The sequence below is a fragment of the Festucalex cinctus genome, chromosome 9, assembly GCF_051991245.1.
Source record: "Festucalex cinctus isolate MCC-2025b chromosome 9, RoL_Fcin_1.0, whole genome shotgun sequence".
NCBI lineage: Eukaryota > Metazoa > Chordata > Actinopteri > Syngnathiformes > Syngnathidae > Festucalex > Festucalex cinctus.
In genome coordinates, this window is record NC_135419.1 from 29,324,224 (window position 1) to 29,345,257 (window position 21,034).

The following is a 21,034-nucleotide window of genomic DNA, read 5'->3' on the forward strand; positions in this document are numbered from 1 at the left end:
ATGCCCGGCCCCTGGGGGACTTCCTGTTGGGTTTAGCACAGGGTACCAAGAGACTTTTTTGTACATCTTGGGCTGTTACATATGTCTACAAATTTTCGTAGCTCTAGCTGCTTCGTACAAATGGGAATGCTTCTTTAAGTATATATTTTTTCCTTTAAAAACAGTGCATGCCATGACAACAGCGTGCGACGAAATACAAAGCTTTCAATAACTTTTCATCTTCAACATCTTAAGATGAATCACACCAAGTTTGAAGATGATCGGATAAACACTGTAGGAGGAGTTCATTAAAATAAGACCCCAATGAAATGGCCAAAAAAATGGCAACACGTTCCAAAATAAATCAAAATGGTGGACTTCCTGTTAGGTTTAGCATATGGTTCAAAAAGAGTTTTTTGTAGGTCATAGCCTGTTACATATGTGTACCAATTTTCGTAGCTCTAGATTAAACGTACAACCGGCAATGCTTCGTGAAGTAAGAATTTTTAAACTCTAAATTTGATGCGCCGCCGCCGTCATATAGTATATCAAAAACTTTTCATTTTTCACAGTGATGTTGTCCCAGGTGTTGAGATGGTACATCCCAAGTTTGAAGTCAATCGGGTTAACCTTGTAGGAGAAGCAGGCAAAAGTATGACCCCTGTAAATGTACAAAAATTGGCAAAAATTGGACATTTAAATACTCATACCTCACTTTCTGTCTATTTTAGGGTACACACTTCAAAGAGGTTTTTGTTCATTGGGATGTGCTACAGGTGCCACACAATTTTCATAGCCGTCGGACAATCGTAGCGGGACAGGGATCCGTTTAACCTATGTAGGGGGCGCTAAGGAGCCATTTTTCGGTTATCATGTATGGCGACTTTAAAATATCAAATTTTTCGCCAGGCCTGATGTGCGTGTAAAGTTTGGTGAGTTTTCGTTCACTTTAGTGTCTCAAAAATGCGATTGTTTGCGGAGAAGAAAAAGAAGAATAATAAGAAGAATTCCTACAAAAACAATAGGGCCTCGCAGCGGCACCGCCGCCGCCGCTGCTCGGGCCCTAATAATAATAATAATAATAATTTTTACAAAAACAATAGGGACCTCGCAGCGGTCGCTGCTCGGGCCCTAACTAGAGCTGCGAGCAGCTATAAAGGGCCCTCGCAGCCCGGGCCACGTTGGGGTACTTGTACGTTGGGGAACTTGCACATTGCACATTGCACATTGGAAGCAGAATTTCTTTGAAAATGGCATGATAAACATGTGGATTATTTTTTTTTTTTGCCAGTTGTGATGAGTGTGTCAAGCTCAATGGGTTTTGGTGATTGTTAAGATCTGCAAAAATCAGCGTCTTTTTTTATTTTTAGGCAATGAGTTGCCCTGATTGGTATTTTTCGTAAAAGTATATATACACACATCATCGCTCGTACTCAATGTTGCTTTTATTGTCCATAGAGGCGATCAAAAAAATAAATAAAACTAAATAAAAAATACGTATGTTTGGATCGGTCTGATGCCAGTGAACATATTGAGTGGTGGAAAGTAAAAGAATATTCATAAATGACTTAGTTATCACACTTACAATGAGTCTACAATTTTTGCAAAAATACCGTAAGTGAGGCATTTTTTTTTTAAGCCTCAAGGACTAGGTGGCGCTGTATTTATAACTGAATTTTGTCATAGAGATACCTTCAGGCCTTGACTATAAATATACATTTCAAGTATGGGATTTTTTGGAGCATGTACCGGGGAGTTATTAAGCATAGCCTTCATTCACGATATTGCTTTTAATGTCCATAGAGGCTATCAAAAATACATAAAACTAAATAACAAAAATATGTATGTTTGGTTAGGTCTGATGCCAGTGAATATTTTGAGTGGTGGAAAGTAAAAGAATATTCCTAAATGACTGAGTTATCACACTTAGAATGAGTTTACATTTTTTGTACAAAATACCATAGGTGGGGTATTTTTTTTTCATGCCTCAAGGGCTAGGTGGCGCTGCATATATAACTGAATGTTGTCATAGAGATACCTTCAGGCCTTGACGATAAACATACATGTCAAGTTTGGGATTTTTTGGAGCATGTATCGGGAAGTGATTAAGCATATCCTTTTTCAGTGCGAAACACAAATTTTGATGCCCCGCCCTCATCATATAGCATTTCCAAAAGTCAAGATTTTTCCGTCTGTTGTTGGCTCAGGTCTTGACAGTCTTAACTCAGTCGGATGAAACGTGTAGGAGAAGTGGGCAAAAGTATGCCCCCTGAAAATGTGCAAAAATCGTCAAAAATGGGACATTCAAAAATTCGTAGCTCACTTCCTGTTCATTTTAGCACATGGGTCCAAGAGACTTTTTTGTAGGTCTTTGGCTCCCTCATACACCTAAAAATTTTCGTAGATCTTGCTTAAACGTACAATCGGGGCTGCTTCGTTAAAAATTTCTAGGGGGCGCTATTGAGTCATTTTTGTAAAAATAGGACAATACATGATAAAATATTGCTCATTTTGCCAGGCCAGATGTGTGTGCCAAGTTTCATGAGTTTCTGCGCATGTTTAGACCATCAAAACTGGCGTTGTTTTCTTGGCGAACAGTGCTTAGCCACGCCCACAGTGATTCGCGAAAACTCACAAACTTCGTGTTGTGACATCATGAAGGCCGAAACCCTCATCTGAGCAAATATGAGGTTGGTCCAGTTAACGTGTTTGGAGAAAAATGTACAAGAAAATTCGTAAGAAAAAAATTTGCCACTAGGTGGCGCTATCAGTAAGATGAAATATAAGTACGTAGATGTCTTTAGGGCTGGACTCTCATCAAATGTGTGAAATTTTGAGAAGATAGGATCATCTCGGTCAAGTTCATGCAGCTTTTATTGTCACGAAAAATCTTCAGACTTTGCGGCACCGTAGCGGCCACGCCCATTGGCGAAAAGTTACAATATTCGGTGTGGGGTGTGATCAACATCTTAAGGATTTTCTGACCAACTTTCAACTGGATCCCTTCAACGAGCTCAGCGCAGTAGCTAAAAACGTAAAGTATGACATTTATTGTTACCACTATGTGGTGCTATATGTATAACTGAATTTTATCATATAGATGTTTTCAGGCCGTGACTATTACGTTGCCTGAGAAGTTTGAGATTTTTTGGAGCTTGAACATGGAAGTTATTAAGCATTTGCTCTTTCTGGACAAATGAAATTTTAAAGACAATATTTGATGCCCCGCCCCCATCATATAGTATTTCTAAAAGGCAAGACTTTTTGCCCAGTTGTTCTCTCAGGTCTTGAGATGATAAATGCCAAGTTTGATGTGAATTGGATGAAAAATGTTTGCAGAGGGGGAAAAAGCATGACCACAGTGAATGTGCCAAAATAGGCCAAAATTGGACATAAAAAAATTCATAGCTCATTTCCTGTACATTTTAGCTACATGGTCCCAATAGACTTTTTTGTGCGTCTCGGGGTGCTACACGTGCCTGCCAATTTTCGTTGCTCTAGCTCAAACGTGCCAGGCTTGATTTTTATTTTTCTACGCTAGGGGGCGCTATAGAGTCGCGTTGTTATGACGACTTCATAATATAAAATTTTTCGCCGGGCCTGAGGAGTGTGCAAAGTTTGGTGAGTTTTCGTGAATGTTTAGGTCCTCAAAAATGCGATCGTTTACGGATAATAATAATAATAATAATAATAATAATAATAATAATAATAATAATAATTCGAACGAAAAACAATAAGGACCTCGCAGCGGTCGCTGCTCGGGCCCTAATAATAATAATAATTTTTACAAAAACAATAGGGACCTCGCAGCGGTCGCTGCTCGGGCCCTAATAATAATAATAATAATAATAATAATTCTTACAAAAACAAGAGGGACCTCGCAGCGGTCGCTGCTCGGGCCCTAATAATTTTTACAAAAACAATAGGGACCTCGCAGCGGTCGCTGCTCGGGCCCTAATAACTAGAGCTGCGAGCAGCTATAAAGGGCCCTCGCAGCCCGGGCCACGTTGGGGTCCTTGCACGTTGGGGTACTTGCACGTTGGGGTACTGGCACATTGGGGTACTGGCATATTGGAAGCAAAATTTCTTTGAAAATGGCATAATAAACGTTTACATGTAGAATATTTTTTTGCCAGTGTGTGTGTCAAGCTCAACGGGTTTTGGTGATTGTTAAGACCTGCAAAAATCAGCGTCCTTTTTTATTTTTAGGCAATGAGTTGCCCTGATTGGTATTTTTTTGTAAAAGTGTATATACACATCATCGCTCGTTGTACTCATTGCACAATGTTACTTTTATTGTCCAAAGGGGCAATCAAAAATGAATAAAACAAAATGGAAACGTACATACGTTTGGATCGATGTGAAGCCAGTGAACAATTTGAGTGGTGGAAACTAAAAGAATATTCATAAATGCCTTAGTTATCACACTTAGAATGAGTGTACATATTTTGTACAAAATACCGTATGTGGGGTATTTTTTTTTATTTTTTATATAAGCCTCAAGGGCTAGGTGGCGCTGTATTTATAACTGAATGTTGTCATAGAGATACCTTCAGGCCTTGATTATAAGCATACATGTCAAGTGTGGGATTTTTTTTGGAGCATGTACCGTGGAGTTATTAAGCATATCCTTCATTCACGATATTGCTTTTAATGTCCATAGAGGCTATCAAAAATAAATAAAAATATATATATGTTTGGATAAGTCCCGATGCCAGTGAACATTTTGAGTGGTGGAAACTAAAAGAATATTCATAAATGACTTAGTTATCACACTTAGAATGAGTTTACATTTTTTGTACAAAATACCGTATGTGGGGTATTTTTTTTTTATGCCTCAAGGGCTAGGTGGCGCTGCATATATAACTGAATGTTGTCATAGAGATAGCTTCAGGCCTTGACGATAAACATACATGTCAAGTTTGGGATTTTTTGGAGCATGTACCGGGGAGTTATCAAGCATATCCTTTTTCATTGCGAAACACAAATTCTGATGCCCCGCCCTCATCATATAGTATTTCGAAAAGTCTAAATTTTTCCCCTTGTCGTTGGCTCAGGTCTTGACATGGTCCAGGCCAAGTCTTAACTCAGTCGGATGAAACGTGTAGGAGAAGTGGGCAAAAGTCTGCCCCCTGTGAATGTGCAAAAATCGTCAAAAATGGGACATTCAAAAATTCGTAGCTCACTTCCTGTTCATTTTAGCATATGGGTACAAGAGACTTTTTTGTAGGTCTTGGGCTCCCTCATACACCTAAAAATATTCGTCGTTCTTGCTTAAACGTACAACCGGGGCTGCTTCGTTAAAAATTTCGAGGGGGCGCTATTGAGTCATTTTTGTAAAAATAGCACAATCAACAATAAAATATTGCTCATTTTACCAGGCCAGATGTGTGTGCCAAGTTTCATGAGTTTCTGTGCATGTTTAGACCCTCAAAACTGGCGTTGTTTTCTTGGCGAACAGCGCTTAGCCACGCCCACAGCGATTCGCGAAAACTCACAAACTTCGTGTTGTGACAGCATGAAGGCCGACACCCTCATCTGAGCAAATATGAGGTAGGTCCAGTTAACGTGGTTGGAGAAAAACATTGAAGAAAAATCGTAAGAAAACAAATTGCCAGTAGGTGGCGCTATCAGTAAGATGAAATATAAGTCCGTAGATGTCTTTAGGGCTGGACTCTCATCAATTGTGTAAAATTTTGAGAAGATAGCATCATCTCGGTCAAGTTAATGCAGCTTTTGTTGTCACGAAAAATCTTCAGACTTTGCGGCACCGTAGCGGCCACGCCCTTTGGCGAAAAGTTACAATATTCAGTGTGGGGCATGATCAACATCTTAAGGCTTTTCTGACCAATTTTCAACTGGATCCCTTCAACGTGCTCAGCGCAGTAGCTAAAAACGTAAAGTATGACAATTATTGTTACCACTAGGTGGCGCTACATGGATAACTGAATTTGATCATATAGATGTTTTCAGGCCGTGACTATTAAGTTGCCTGATAAGTTTGAGATTATTTGGAGCTTGAACATGGGAGTTATTAAGCATTTGCTCTTTCTGGACAAATGAAATTTTAAAGGCAATATTTGATGCCCCGCCCCCGTCATATAGTATTTCGAAAAGGCAAGATTTTTTGCCCAGTTGTTCTCTCAGGTCTTGAGATGATAAATGCGAAGTTTGAAGTCAATTGGATGAAAAATGTTTGCAAAGGGGGAAAAAGCATGACCACAGTGAATGTGCCAAAATAGGTCAAAATTGGACATTAAAAAATTCATAGCTCACTTCCTGTACATTTTAGCTACATGGTCCCAATAGACTTTTTTGTGCGTCTCGGGGTGCTACACGTGCCTGCCAATTTTTGTTGCTCTCGCTCAAACGTGCCGGGCTTGGTTTTTATTTTTCTACGCTAGGGGGCGCTATCGAGTCGCATTGTTATGACGACTTAATAATATCAAATTTTTCGCCGGGCCTGAGGAGTGTGCAAAGTTCGGTGAGTTTTCGTGAATGTTTAGGTACCCAAAATCGCGATCGTTTGCGGAGAATAAAGAATAATAATAATAATAATAACTAGAGCTGCGAGCAGCTATAAAGGGCCCTCGCAGCCCGGGCCACGTTGGGGTCCTTGCACGTTGTGGTACTTGCATGTTGGGGTACTGGCACATTGGGGTACTGGCATATTGGAAGCAAAATTTCTTTGAAAATGGCATAATAAACGTTTACATGTAGAATATTTTTTTGCCAGTGTGTGTGTCAAGCTCAACGGGTTTTGGTGATTGTTAAGACCTGCAAAAATCAGCGTCCTTTTTTATTTTTAGGCAATGAGTTGCCCTGATTGGTATTTTTTTGTAAAAGTGTATATACACATCATCGCTCGTTGTACTCATTGCACAATGTTACTTTTATTGTCCAAAGGGGCAATCAAAAATGAATAAAACAAAATGGAAACGTACATACGTTTGGATCGGTGTCAAGCCAGTGAACAATTTGAGTGGTGGAAACTAAAAGAATATTCATAAATGACTTAGTTATCACACTTAGAATGAGTGTACATTTTTTGTACAAAATACCGTATGTGGGGTATTTTTTTTTTTTTTTATATAAGCCTCAAGGGCTAGGTGGCGCTGTATTTATAACTGAATGTTGTCATAGAGATACCTTCAGGCCTTGATTATAAGCATACATGTCAAGTGTGGGATTTTTTTTGGAGCATGTACCGTGGAGTTATTAAGCATATCCTTCATTCACGATATTGCTTTTAATGTCCATAGAGGCTATCAAAAATAAATAAAAATATATATATGTTTGGATAAGTCTGATGCCAGTGAACATTTTGAGTGGTGGAAACTAAAAGAATATTCAGAAATGACTTCGTTATCACACTTAGAATGAGTGTACATTTTTTGTACAAAATACCGTATGTGGGGTATTTTTTTTTTATTCCTCAAGGGCTAGGTGGCGCTGCATATATAACTGAATGTTGTCACAGAGATAACTTCAGGCCTTGACGATAAACATACATGTCAAGTTTGGGATTTTTTGGAGCATGTACCGGGGAGTTATCAAGCATATCCTTTTTCATTGCGAAACACAAAATTTGATGCCCCGCCCTCATCATATAGTATTTCGAAAAGTCAAAATTTTCCCCCTGTCGTTGGCTCAGGTCTTGACATGGTCCAGGCCAAGTCTTAACTCAGTCGGATGAAACGTGTAGGAGAAGTGGGCAAAAGTCTGCCCCCTGTGAATGTGCAAAAATCGTAAAAAATGGGACATTCAAAAATTCATAGCTCACTTCCTGTTCATTTTAGCATATGGGTCCAAGAGACTTTTTTGTAGGACTTGGGCTCCCTCATACACCTAAAAATATTCGTCGTTCTTGCTTAAACGTACAACCGGGGCTGCTTTGTTAAAAACTTCTAGGGGGCGCTATTGAGTCAATTTTGTAAAAAATAGCACAATCAACAATAAAATATGGCTCATTTTACCAGGCCAGATGTGTGTGCCAAGTTTCATGAGTTTCTGTGCATGTTTAGACCCTCAAAACTGGCGTTGTTTTCTTGGCGAACAGCGCTTAGCCACACCCACAGCAATTCGCGAAAACTCACAAACTTCGTGTTGTGACATCATGAAGGCCGAAACCCTCATCTGAGCAAATATGAGGTAGGTCCAGTTAACGTGTTTGGAGAAAAACGTAGAAGAAAATTCGTAAGAAAAAAAATTGCCACTAGGTGGCGCTATCAGTTAGATGAAATATAAGTCAGTAGATGTCTTTAGGGCTGGACTCTCATCAAATGTGTGAAATTTTGAGAAGATAGGATCATCTCGGTCAAGTTAATGCAGCTTTTATTTTCACGAAAAATCTTTAGACTTTGCGGCACCGTAGCGGCCACGCCCTTTGGCGAAAAGTTACAATATTCGGTGTGGGGCATGATCAACATCTTAAGGCTTTTCTGACCAATTTTCAAATGGATCCCTTCAACAAGCTCAGCACAGTAGCTAAAAACGTAAAGTATGACATTTATTGTAACCACTAGGTGGCGCTATATGTATAACTGAATTTTATCATATAGATGTTTTCAGGCCGTGACTATTACGTTGCCTGAGAAGTTTGAGATTTTTTGGAGCTTGAACATGGGAGTTATTAAGCATTTGCTCTTTCTCGACAAATGAAATTTTAAAGGCAATATTTGATGCCCCGCCCCCGTCATATAGTATTTCAAAAAGGCAAGATGTTTTGCCCAGTTGTTCTCTCAGGTCTTGAGATGATAAATGCCAAGTTTGAAGTCAATTGGATGAAAAATGTTTGCAAAGGGGGAAAAAGCATGACCACAGTGAATGTGCCAAAATAGGCCAAAATTGAACATAAAAAAATTCATAGCTCACTTCCTGTACATTTTAGCTACATGGTCCCAAGAGACTTTTTTTGTGCGTCTCGGGGTACTACACGTGCCTGACAATTTTTGTTGCTCTAGCTCAAACGTGCCGGGCTTAGTTTTTATTTTTCTACGCTAGGGGGCGCTATCGAGTCGCATCGTTATAACGACTTCATAATATCAAATTTTTCGCCGGACCTGAGGAGTGTGCAAAGTTCGGTGAGTTTTCGTGAATATTTAGGTACCCAAAATCGCGATTGTTTGCGGAGAATAAAGAATAATAATAATAATAACTAGAGCTGCGAGCAGCTATAAAGGGCCCTCGCAGCCCGGGCCACGTTGGGGTCCTTGCACGTTGGGCTACTGGCATATTGGAAGCAAAATTTCTTTGAAAATGGCATAATAAACGTTTACATGTAGAATATTTTTTTTTGCCAGTGTGTGTCAAGCTCAACGGGTTTTGGTGGTTGTTAAGACCTGCAAAAATCAGCGTCCTTTTTTATTTTTAGGCAATGAGTTGCCCTGATTGGTATTTTTTGTAAAAGTGTATATACACATCATCGCTCGTTGTACTCATTGCACAATGTTACTTTTATTGTCCAAAGGGGCAATCAAAAATGAATAAAACAAAATGGAAACGTGCATACGTTTGGATCGGTGTGAAGCCAGTGAACAATTTGAGTGGTGGAAACTAAAAGAATATTCATAAATGACTTAGTTATCACACTTAGAATGAGTGTACATTTTTTGTACAAAACACCGTATGTGGGTTTATATATATATATATATATATATATATATATATATAAATGCCTCAAGGGCTAGGTGGCGCTGTATTTATAACTGAATGTTGTCATAGAGATACCTTCAGGCCTTGATTATAAGCATACATGTCAAGTGTGGGATTTTTTTTGGAGCATGTACCGTGGAGTTATTAAGCATATCCTTCATTCACGATATTGCTTTTAATGTCCACAGAGGCTATCAAAAATAAATAAAAATATATATATGTTTGGATAAGTCTGATGCCAGTGAACATTTTGAGTGGTGGAAACTAAAAGAATATTCATAAATGACTTAGTTATCACACTCAGAATGAGTTGACATTTTTTGTACAAAATACCGTATGTGGGGTATTTTTTTTTTATGCCTCAAGGGCTAGGTGGCGCTGCATATATAACTGAATGTTGTCATAGAGATAGCTTCAGGCCTTGACGATAAACATACATGTCAAGTTTGGGATTTTTTGGAGCATGTACCGGGGAGTTATTAAGCATATCCTTTTTCAGTGCGAAACACAAATTTTGATGCCCCGCCTTCATCATATAGTATTTCGAAAGGTCAAGATTTTTCCCCCTGTCGTTGGCTCAGGACTTGACATGGTCCAGGTCAAGTCTTAACTCAGTCAGATGAAACGTGTAGGAGAAGTGGGCAAAAGTCTGCCCCCTGTGAATGTGCAAAAATTGTCAAAAATGGGACATTCAAAAATTCGTAGCTCACTTCCTGTTCATTTTAGCATATGGGTCCAAGAGACTTTTTTGTAGGTCTTGGGCTCCCTCATACACCTAAAAATATTCGTCGTTCTTGCTTAAACGTACAACCGGGGCTGCTTCGTTAAAAACTTCTAGGGGGCGCTATTGAGTCATTTTTGTAAAAATAGCACAATCAACAATAAAATATTGCTAATTTTACCAGGCCAGATGTGTGTGCCAAGTTTCATGAGTTTCTGTGCATGTTTAGACCCTCAAAACTGGCGTTATTTTCTTGGCGAACAGCGCTTAGCCACACCCACAGCAATTCGCGAAAACTCACAAACTTCGTGTTGTGACATCATGAAGGCCGAAACCCTCATCTGAGCAAATATGAGGTAGGTCCAGTTAACGTGTTTGGAGAAAAACGTAGAAGAAAATTCGTAAGAAAAAAAATTGCCACTAGGTGGCGCTATCAGTTAGATGAAATATAAGTCAGGAGATGTCTTTAGGGCTGGACTCTCATCAAATGTGTGAAATTTTGAGAAGATAGGATCATCTCGGTCAAGTTAATGCAGCTTTTATTTTCACGAAAAATCTTCAGACTTTGCGTCACCGTAGCGGCCACGCCCTTTGGCGAAAAGTTACAATATTCGGTGTGGGGCATGATCAACATCTTAAGGCCTTTCTGACCAATTTTCAAATGGATCCCTTCAACAAGCTCAGCACAGTAGCTAAAAACGTAAAGTATGACATTTATTGTAACCACTAGGTGGCGCTATATGTATAACTGAATTTTATCATATAGATGTTTTCAGGCCGTGACTATTACGTTGCCTGAGAAGTTTGAGATTTTTTGGAGCTTGAACATGGGAGTTATTAAGCATTTGCTCTTTCTGGACAAATGAAATTTTAAAGGCAATATTTGATGCCCCGCCCCCGTCATATAGTATTTCAAAAAGGCAAGATGTTTTGCCCAGTTTTTCTCTCAGGTCTTGAGATGATAAATGCCAAGTTTGAAGTCAATTGGATGAAAAATGTTTGCAAAGGGGGAAAAAGCATGACCACAGTGAATGTGCCAAAATAGGCCAAAATTGGACATAAAAAAATTCATAGCTCACTTCCTGTACATTTTAGCTACATGGTCCCAATAGACTTTTTTGTGCGTCTCGGGGTGCTACACGTGCCTGCCAATTTTCGTTGCTCTAGCTCAAACGTGCCGGGCTTGGTTTTTATTTTTCTATGCTAGGGGGCGCTATAGAGTCGCGTTGTTATGACGACTTCATAATATCAAATTTTTCGCCGGGCCTGAGGAGTGTGCAAAGTTTGGTGAGTTTTCGTAAATGTTTAGGTACCCAAAATCGTGATCGTTTACGGAGAAGAAGAAGAAGAATAATAATAATAATCCGATCGAAAAACAATAGGGACCTCGCAGCGGTAGCTGCTCGGGCCCTAATAATAATAATAATAATAATAATAATAATAATAATAATAATAATAATAATCTTTACAAAAACAATAGGGACCTCGCAGCGGTCGCTGCTCGGGCCCTAATAATAATAATAATAATTTTTACAAAAACAATAGGGACCTCGCAGCGGTCGCTGCTCGGGCCCTAATAATAATAATAATAATTTTTACAAAAACAATAGGGACCTCGCAGCGGTCGCTGCTCGGGCCCTAATAATAATAATAATAATAATAATAATAATAATAATAATAATAATTTTTACAAAAACAATAGGGACCTCGCAGCGGTCGCTGCTCGGGCCCTAATAATAATAATAATAATAATAATAATAATAATTTTTACAAAAACAATCGGGACCTCGCAGCGGTCGCTGCTCGGGCCCTAATAATTTTTACAAAAACAATAGGGACCTCGCAGCGGTCGCTGCTCGGGCCCTAATAATAATAATAATAATAATAATTTTTACAAAAACAATAGGGACCTCGCAGCGGTCGCTGCTCGGGCCCTAACTAGAGCTGCGAGCAGCTATAAAGGGCCCTCGCAACCCGGGCCACGTTGGGGTACTTGCACGTCGGGGTACTGGCACGTTGGGGTACTGTCAAATAGGACAAGGACCATCTAAAATGTTTTTGACAAGCCTTGTGTGTGCAAAGTTTAATCAAAACGCAAAATATGGTGTGCAATTCCCAAAATAAATTCAAAATGGTGGACTTCCTTTTTAGTTTAGCATACGGCTACAGAATACCTTTTGTAGGTCTTAAGCTAATAGGTATGCCTCCCAGTTTTCATAAATCTTGGTCAAGTCATCTTTAGTTGTGTATCGCTTGAATCATACAATTGGAAATGCTCCATAAAAATGCATAGAGGGCGCTATTGAGCACAACGTTGGGTTACTTGCACGTCAGGGTACTGGCACGTTGGGGTACTGTTACATGGAACAAGGACCATTTAAAATGTTAGTTTTTTCCATGCCTTGTCTGTGCAAAGTTTAATGAAAAAGGCCAAAAATGATGTATAATTCCCAAAATAAAATCAAAATAGCGGACTTCCTCTTTGGTTTGGCAAATGGCTACATAATACTTTTTTGTAGGTCTAGCATAATCATACAATCGGAAATGCTTCATAAAAATGTCTAGAGGGCGCTATTTATTGCAAATTGCACAATAAATCTCTAAAAATTCATGTTCATGACAAGTCTGATGTGTTTGCAAAGTTTCATGAGTTTTCATGTGTATAAAAAAAAAAGCAGCACTTGACAAACAATGCATTGCTATGGCAACAGCGTGTTACAAAATAAAAAACTTTCGATTACTTTGCATCTTAAACATCTTAAGATGAAACACACCAAGTTTGAAGACAGTCGGATAAATTTTGTAGGAGGGGTTCGTTAAAATATGACCCCTGAAAAAGGCCACAAAAAATGGCAACAAATCCCATCATAAATCAAAATGGCAGACTTCCTGTTTGGTTTAGCACATGGTTCCAAGAGACTTTTTTGTACATCATGGGCTCTTATGTATGCCTGCAAATTATCATAGCGCTAGGTGAAACGTACAACCGGGAATGCTTCGTTAAAGAGGAGTTTTTTAGCTCAAAATGTGATGCCCGGCCCCTGGGGGACTTCCTGTTAGGTTAAGCACATGGCACCAAGAGACTTTTTTGTACATCCTGGACTGTTACATATGTCTACAATTTTTCGTCGCTCTAGCTGGTTCGTACAACTGGGAATGCTTCATTAATAAGATTTTTTTTCCTTTGCAAAAAGTGCATGCCACGACAACAGCGTGTGACGAAATAAAAAACTTTCAATAACTTTTCATTTTCAACATCTTAAGATGAATCACACCAAGTTTGAAGATGATCGGATAAACTCTGTAGGAGGAGTTTGTTAAAATATGACCCCTATGAAATGGCCAAAAAAAATGGCAACACATTCCAAAGTAAATCAAAATGGCGGACGTCCTGTTAGGTTTAGCATATGGTTCAAAAAGAGTTTTTTGTACCTCGAGGGCTGTTATATACCTCTACAAATTTTGGTAACTCTATGTGAAACGTACAGCCGGGTATGCTTTGTTAAAGAGGAGTTTTTTAGCTCAAAATGTGATGCCCGGCCCCTGGGGGACTTCCTGTTGGGTTTAGCACAGGGCACCAAGAGACTTTTTTGTACATCTTGGGCTGTTTGTTACATATGTCTACAAATTTTCGTAGCTCTAGCTGCTTCGTACAAATGGGAATGCTTCTTTAAGGATATTTTTTTTCCTTTAAAAACAGTGCATGCCATGACAACAGTGTGCGACGAAATACAAAGCTTTCAATAACTTTTCATCTTCAACATCTTAAGATGAATCACACCAAGTTTGAAGATGATCGGATAAACACTGTAGGAGGAGTTCGTTAAAATAAGACCCCAATGAAATGGCCAAAAAAATGGCAACACGTTCCAAAATAAATCAAAATGGTGGACTTCCTGTTAGGTTTAGCATATGGTTCAAAAAGAGTTTTTTGTAGGTCATAGCCTGTTACATATGTGTACCAATTTTCGTAGCTCTAGATTAAACGTACAACCGGCAATGCTTCGTGAAGTAAGAATTTTTAAACTCTAAATTTGATGCGCCGCCGCCGTCATATAGTATATCAAAAACTTTTCATTTTTCACAATGATGTTGTCCCAGGTGTTGAGATGGTACATCCCAAGTTTGAAATCAATCGGGTTAACCGTGTAGAGAAGCGGGCAAAAGTATGACCCCTGTAAATGTGCAAAAATTGGCAAAAATTGGACATTTAAATACTCATACCTCACTTTCTGTCTATTTTAGGGTACACACTTCAAAGAGGTTTTTGTTCATTGGGATGTGCTACAGGTGCCACACAATTTTCATAGCCGTCGGACAATCGTAGCGGGACAGGGATCCGTTTAACCTATGTAGGGGGCGCTAAGGAGCCATTTTTCTGTTATCATGTATGGCGACTTTAAAATATCAAATTTTTCGCCAGGCCTGATGTGCGCGTAAAGTTTGGTGAGTTTTCGTTCACGTTTAGTGTCTCAAAAATGCGATTGTTTGCGGAGAAGAAAAAGAAGAATAACTAGAGCTGCGAGCAGCTATAAAGGGCCCTCGCAACCTGGGCCACGTTGGGGTACTTGCACGTCGGGGTACTGGCACGTTGGGGTACTGTCAAATCGGACAAGGACCATCTAAAATGTTTTTGACAAGCTTTGTGAGTGCAAAAGGCCAAAGATGGTGTGCAATTCCCAAAATAAATTCAAAATGGCGGACTTCCTTTTAGGTTTAGCATACGGCTACAGAATACTTTTTGTAGGTCTTAAGCTAATAGGTATGCCTCCCAGTTTTCACAAATCTAGGTCAAGTCATCTTTAGTTGTGTATCGCTTGAATCATACAATTGGAAATGCTCCATAAAAATGCATAGAGGGCGCTATTGAGGACAACGTTGGGTTACTTGCAGGTCAGGGTACTGGCACGTTGGGGTACTGTTACATGGAACAAGGACCATTTAAAATGTTATTTTTTTCCATGCCTTGTCTGTGCAAAGTTTAATGAAAGAGGCCAAAAATGATGTATAATTCCCAAAATAAAATCAAAATAGCGGACTTCCTCTTTGGTTTGGCAAATGGCTACATAATACTTTTTTGTAGGTATTAGGCTGATAGGGGTCTGTCCTAATTTTCACAAATCTAGCAGAATCATACAATCGGAAATACTTCATAAAAATGTCTAGAGGGCGCTATTTATTGCAAATTGCACAATAAATCTCTAAAAATTCATGTTCATGACAAGTCTGATGTGTTTGCAAAGTTTCATGAGTTTTCACACATGTATAGATAAAAAAACAAAGCAGCACTTTACTTGGCAAACAATGCATCGCTATAGCAGCAGCGTGCGACAAAATAAAAAACTTTCGATAACTTTGCATCTTAAACATCTTAAGATGAAACACACCAAGTTTGAAGACGGTCGGATGAACTTTGTACGAGGAGTTCTTTAAAATATTACCCCTGAAATAGGCCACAAAAAATGGCAACAAATCCCATCGTAAATCAAAATGGCAGACTTCCTGTTTGGTTTAGCACATGGTTCCAAGAGACTTTTTTGTACATCGTGGGCTCTTATGTATGCCTGCAAATTATCATCGCGCTAGGTAAAACGTACAACCGGGAATGCTTCGTTAAAGAGGAGTTTTCTAGCTCAAAATGTGATGCCCGGCCCCTGGGGGACTTCCTGTTGGGTTTAGCACATGGCACTAAGAGACTTTTTTTGTACATTGTGGGCTGTTACATATGTCTACAAATTTTTGTAGCTCTAGCTACTTCGTACAACTGGGAATGCTTCATTAAGAAGGATTTTTTTCCTTTGCAAAAAGTGCATGCCACGACAACAGCGTGCGACGAAATAAAGAGCTTTCAATAACTTTTCATCCTCAACATCTTAAGATGAGTCACACCAAGTTTGAAGATGATCGGATAAACTCTGTAGGAGGAGTTCGTTAAAATATGACCCCTATGAAATGGCCCAAAAAATGGCAACACATTCCAAAGTAAATCAAAATGGCGGACGTCCTGTTAGGTTTAGCATATGGTTCAAAAAGAGTTTTTTGTACCTCAAGGGCTGTTATATACCTCTACAAATTTTGGTAACTCTAGGTGAAACGTACAGCCGGGTATGCTTTGTTAAAGAGGAGTTTTTTAGCTCAAAATGCGATGCCCGGCCCCTGGGGGACTTCCTGTTGGGTTTAGCACAGGGCACCAAGAGACTTTTTTGTACATCTTGGGCTGTTACATATGTCTACAAATTTTTGTAGCTCTCGCTGCTTCGTACAAATGGGAATGCTTCTTTAAGGATATTTTTTTTCCTTTGCAAACAGTGCATGCCATGACAACAGCGTGTGACGAAATACAAGGCTTTCAATAACTTTTCATCTTCAACATCTTAAGATGAATCACACCAAGTTTGAAGATGATCGGATAAACACTGTAGGAGGAGTTCGTTAAAATAAGACCCCAATGAAATGGCCAAAAAAATGGCAACACGTTCCAAAATAAATCAAAATGGCGGACTTCCTGTGAGGTTTAGCATATGGTTGAAAAAGAGTTTTTTGTAGGTCATAGCCTGTTACATATGTGTACCAATTTTCGTAGCTCTAGATTAAACGTACAACCGGCAATGCTTCGTGAAGTAAGAATTTTTAAACTCTAAATTTGATGCGTCGCCGCCGTCATATAGTATATCAAAAACTTTAGATTTTTTACAATGATGTTGTCCCAAGTGTTGAGATGGTCCATCCCAAGTTTGAAGTCAATCGGGTTAACCGTGTAGGAGAAGCGGGCAAAAGTATGACCCCTGTAAATGTGCAAAACTGGGCCAAAATTGGACATTCAGATGATCATACCTCACTTTCTGTCTATTTTAGGGTACACACATCAAAGAGGTTTTTGTTCATCTGGATGTGCTACGGGTGCCACACAATTTTCGTCGCCATAGGACAATCGTAGCGGGACAGGGATCCGTTTAACCTATGTAGGTGGCGCTATGGAGCCATTTTTCTGTTATCATGTATGGCGACTTTAAAATATCAAATTTTTCGCCAGGCCTGATGTGCGTGTAAAGTTTGGTGAGTTTTCGTTCACGTTTAGCGTCTCAAAAATGCGATTGTTTGCGGAGAATAATAATAATAAGAATAATAATAATAACTAGAGCTGCGAGCAGCTATAAAGGGCCCTCGCAACCCGGGCCACGTTGGGGTATATGCAGGTCGGGGGACTTGCACGTTGGGGTACTGTTAAATAGACAAGGACCATGGAAAATAGAAATGCATTTGCCGTGCCTTGTGTGTAAAAAGGTGCAGTAAAAGGCCAAAAATGATGCACAATTCCCAAAATAAATTCAAAAGTGTGGACTTTCTGATGTGTGTGCAAAGTTTCATGAAAAGTCGCTCGTTTGATATTCAAAACCAGCATCTGTTTATTTGAAAACATTGCATGGCACAGAGATGGTGTGTGATCAAATAAAAAGCTTTTTGATGACTCTTAATGTGGTGTCGCTGTGCAACACATATGTATTCATGACATAGTGAAGTATTGTGACAGTTTTGTAGGGTCCAGCAAACAGTAAATGTGTGACAGTTATTCAAGAAAAAATTTAGCTTTGAAGCAGGCTAACCAATGACATCATCTAAAGGGGAAAAAAGCACATGAGCAAGCATAGGTATAAGTAGAGCAGAAAAAGAGATGAAAGAAGTGCGAGAGATGGAACAGGAGAGGAATGCAGCTGTTTATGTATAGCTGTTGTAACAGGACAGATTAAATAACACTTTAACCTGGGGTTAACAGCGCCCTAGGACAGATAAACTCTTTAGTGTAAAAGTTTTCTGGGACAGATGAATCCCTTGGGGTCAAAGAGTTTGGGTTAGCACATAGTCTGTCTTAGGATAATGTAACCTCCATGGATGAATTAGTCCTAGGACCCTTTGACCTGCGGGCTAAAACTTCAGGGGGGTTAACCTGTCCTGTTATATTGTGATCATCGTCTTCGTGCATGTCCTCAGTGGCTTCTTCTGTCTGTGTGGCAGCATTTGATACATCTGTAGAACAAAAAAGAATGAAGAATCATGTTAGATCTGTGAAGTTTGGTTGTCTTAGGTGTAGTTTACAGAACAGTCGTGTGCATATTTTTAGCATGGTAGTGTCTTAATACAAATGCATATTATGTAATGCACTGTATATGGATATTACAGACGTAATATTTGACGGTGATCTTATATTCATAGTTTTTGCCCGTTAATAAATAATATAGCTAGTAAGTAATAAGACACACAAAAATGGTATAGTTGAATCCTCTGGGTCAAAAAGCAATGTTTTAGGATTGTGTGATGAAATGATGAATAAAAGTAAGGATACGACAGGTACATAAATGGTTATGTAAGTGTAAAATTTGGCATGGTGTGTCCAGATACATGCAGGATAAGTATAAAATATTATGGTGTGTGATTGATTTTTTCTTAGTAAAAATTTGTATTGTAAAGGTCAAGTCACTGTATGTCCAAAAAAATTTAAAAAAAAAAATCTATGGTATAGAAACATCATAATCAGGGGCAAAGACATAAACATAATAATAGTAATTAATAATGATAGAATTTAAATACAATCTTTTCCATGAATATGTCAGTTATTTTGAGAAGATACAGAAAAAAAAGAACTTTGAAGTGTCTATCAGTGGATGAAAGAGGGCAAGATCACAGCATAGCTACATGATATCAGTCACATTTGAAAGTAATCAAGTGTAGTATGTATTCACATTATATACATTGAGAAATTGCGGCTCAATAATCAGTCAGTGTTTTAGTTAACAGTCCAATTTTACCTTCAAGATATTCCTAACAGAAAAAAAGGAACGTGCATTAACAAAAAAATGTAAAAATGTCCATTGTCAAACATGTCATTCATTATACACAATGTGTAGGATGGGGATGCTTGCTGTGTTAGTGTTTGTGTGTCTTCCATGTCATATAGCTTACCATCACGGACAAATGCATCACATGCATCCTTTATATCCAATGCAGTCTGGAGTTCTTTCACAAGCTTGGTTTTGAAGTCTATCTGTTTTTCAAGTGCTCGATTGACTCGAGTCACATGGACTAGTTGGTTCATTTGGGAATGAAGATCAAGGCTGCGCTGGTATAAGTCGTTGCGACTGAAAGCATGATCAATGCATGCATACTGTAATGACAAAGCATTCAATGAAAATCAGTCATGTTAGATTCCATGATTCTAAATAGCAGAGGTAACGTGTTGGTGCAAAACGTTGTGGTCGTGTTGCATGTTACTCAATGGCTGTGTGTGTCAAAACGAGTTTATTTGAAAGAATATACAAATATATACACACGGACATATATATTTATACAGTATAACAGTACCGCATGTATTGGTTTTAAGGAAAGAGTTGAAAAGCAGTGTTCAGAAAAAAGCATAAGACGCACAAAGTACCATTTCACTACATGTAATAAGTTGTCAAGTAGACATGTGAATTAAGTGGTTAAGATAGTGGCTACTGTGCAAGTAAGCTTCAATTGTCTCTAAAAGGTTAGCATATGTGTTCTACATGATATCAATGGCTAGACGTGCTCGTGGAGAAACATTACAAACAGAAAAACACACTAAAGGTGCCTTTAACAAACCTGTTAATAAATGAGAACTTAATACATATATGTATGGCATACTGTATATGATTGAGAAAGTTGTCCTGTTTAGTTAATGTATTGTATACTTACGGAAAAAAGTTGGCAATCTTTGCGTATGGAGATGATTAGAGGGTCTTTATCAAAAGAGAATTTGCTTGGTGATTTGTTCATGTTCTGTAGAAAAGCAAAGGAGTAGAAATAAATACAGTATCATACTTCATAAACATACAAGAAATTTGTAGCTGTATTAACCATTGTTGGTATTTGAAGTGATAATTTAGGAATAGAAGTGTAGTGATTGCAGAATTTATAGAGTGCTTACCTTGTATGACTTTGTAGATGGAAATGTCTTTTGTTGAAAGAGCTCTTTGTTGTCTACTATATATGCAAGGACAAGCATAAGTAGGTGTGGTTATGAAGTACTTGACCATTGAAATAAAGCAGTGGTATCAAATGTATGGACCGTGGTTTGGCTCAGGCCTGCAAAGGGGTTTAATGTGGCACAAGAGATAATCTTGTAAGGTACAAAAAATAATAATAATATAATAGGTATGCCTCTGAGTTTTCACAAATCTAGGTCAAGTCAAGTCATCTTTAGTTATTTCGCGCTTGAATCATCCAATCGGAAATGCTCCATAAAAAATTTATAGAGGGTGCGATTTATTGCAAATTGCACAAGAAATCTCTAAAAATTCATGTTAATGACAAGTCTGATGTGTGTGCAAAGTTTCACGAGTTTTCACACATGTATAGATAAAAAAAAACAAAGCAGCACTTTACTTGGCAACCAATGCATCGCTATAGCAGCAGCGTGCGACAAAATAAAAAACTTTCGATAAATTTGCATCTTAAATCTTAAGATGAAACACACCAAGTTTGAACACGGTCGGATGAATTTTGTAGGAGGAGTTAAAATATGACCCCTAAAAAAGGCCTCAAAAAAAGGCTACAAATCCCATCATAAATCAAAATGGCGGACTTCCTGTTTGGTTTAGCACATGGTTCCAAGAGACTTTTTTGTACATCGTGAGCTCTTATGTATGCCTCTAAATTATCATA

At 38.7% G+C, this 21,034-nt stretch overlaps 1 long non-coding RNA gene across 1 annotated transcript; it reads right to left on the reverse strand.

The window, feature by feature from the left end:
- Positions 1-19,346: 19,346 nt before the first annotated feature.
- LOC144026170 (uncharacterized) lies at positions 19,347-20,732 on the reverse strand. The gene is made up of 3 exons (XR_013285060.1): positions 20,298-20,732; positions 20,066-20,149; positions 19,347-19,514 (listed from the first exon to the last, which is right to left on the reverse strand). It is a non-coding gene; the product is annotated as an uncharacterized LOC144026170 (long non-coding RNA).
- Positions 20,733-21,034: the final 302 nt, after the last annotated feature.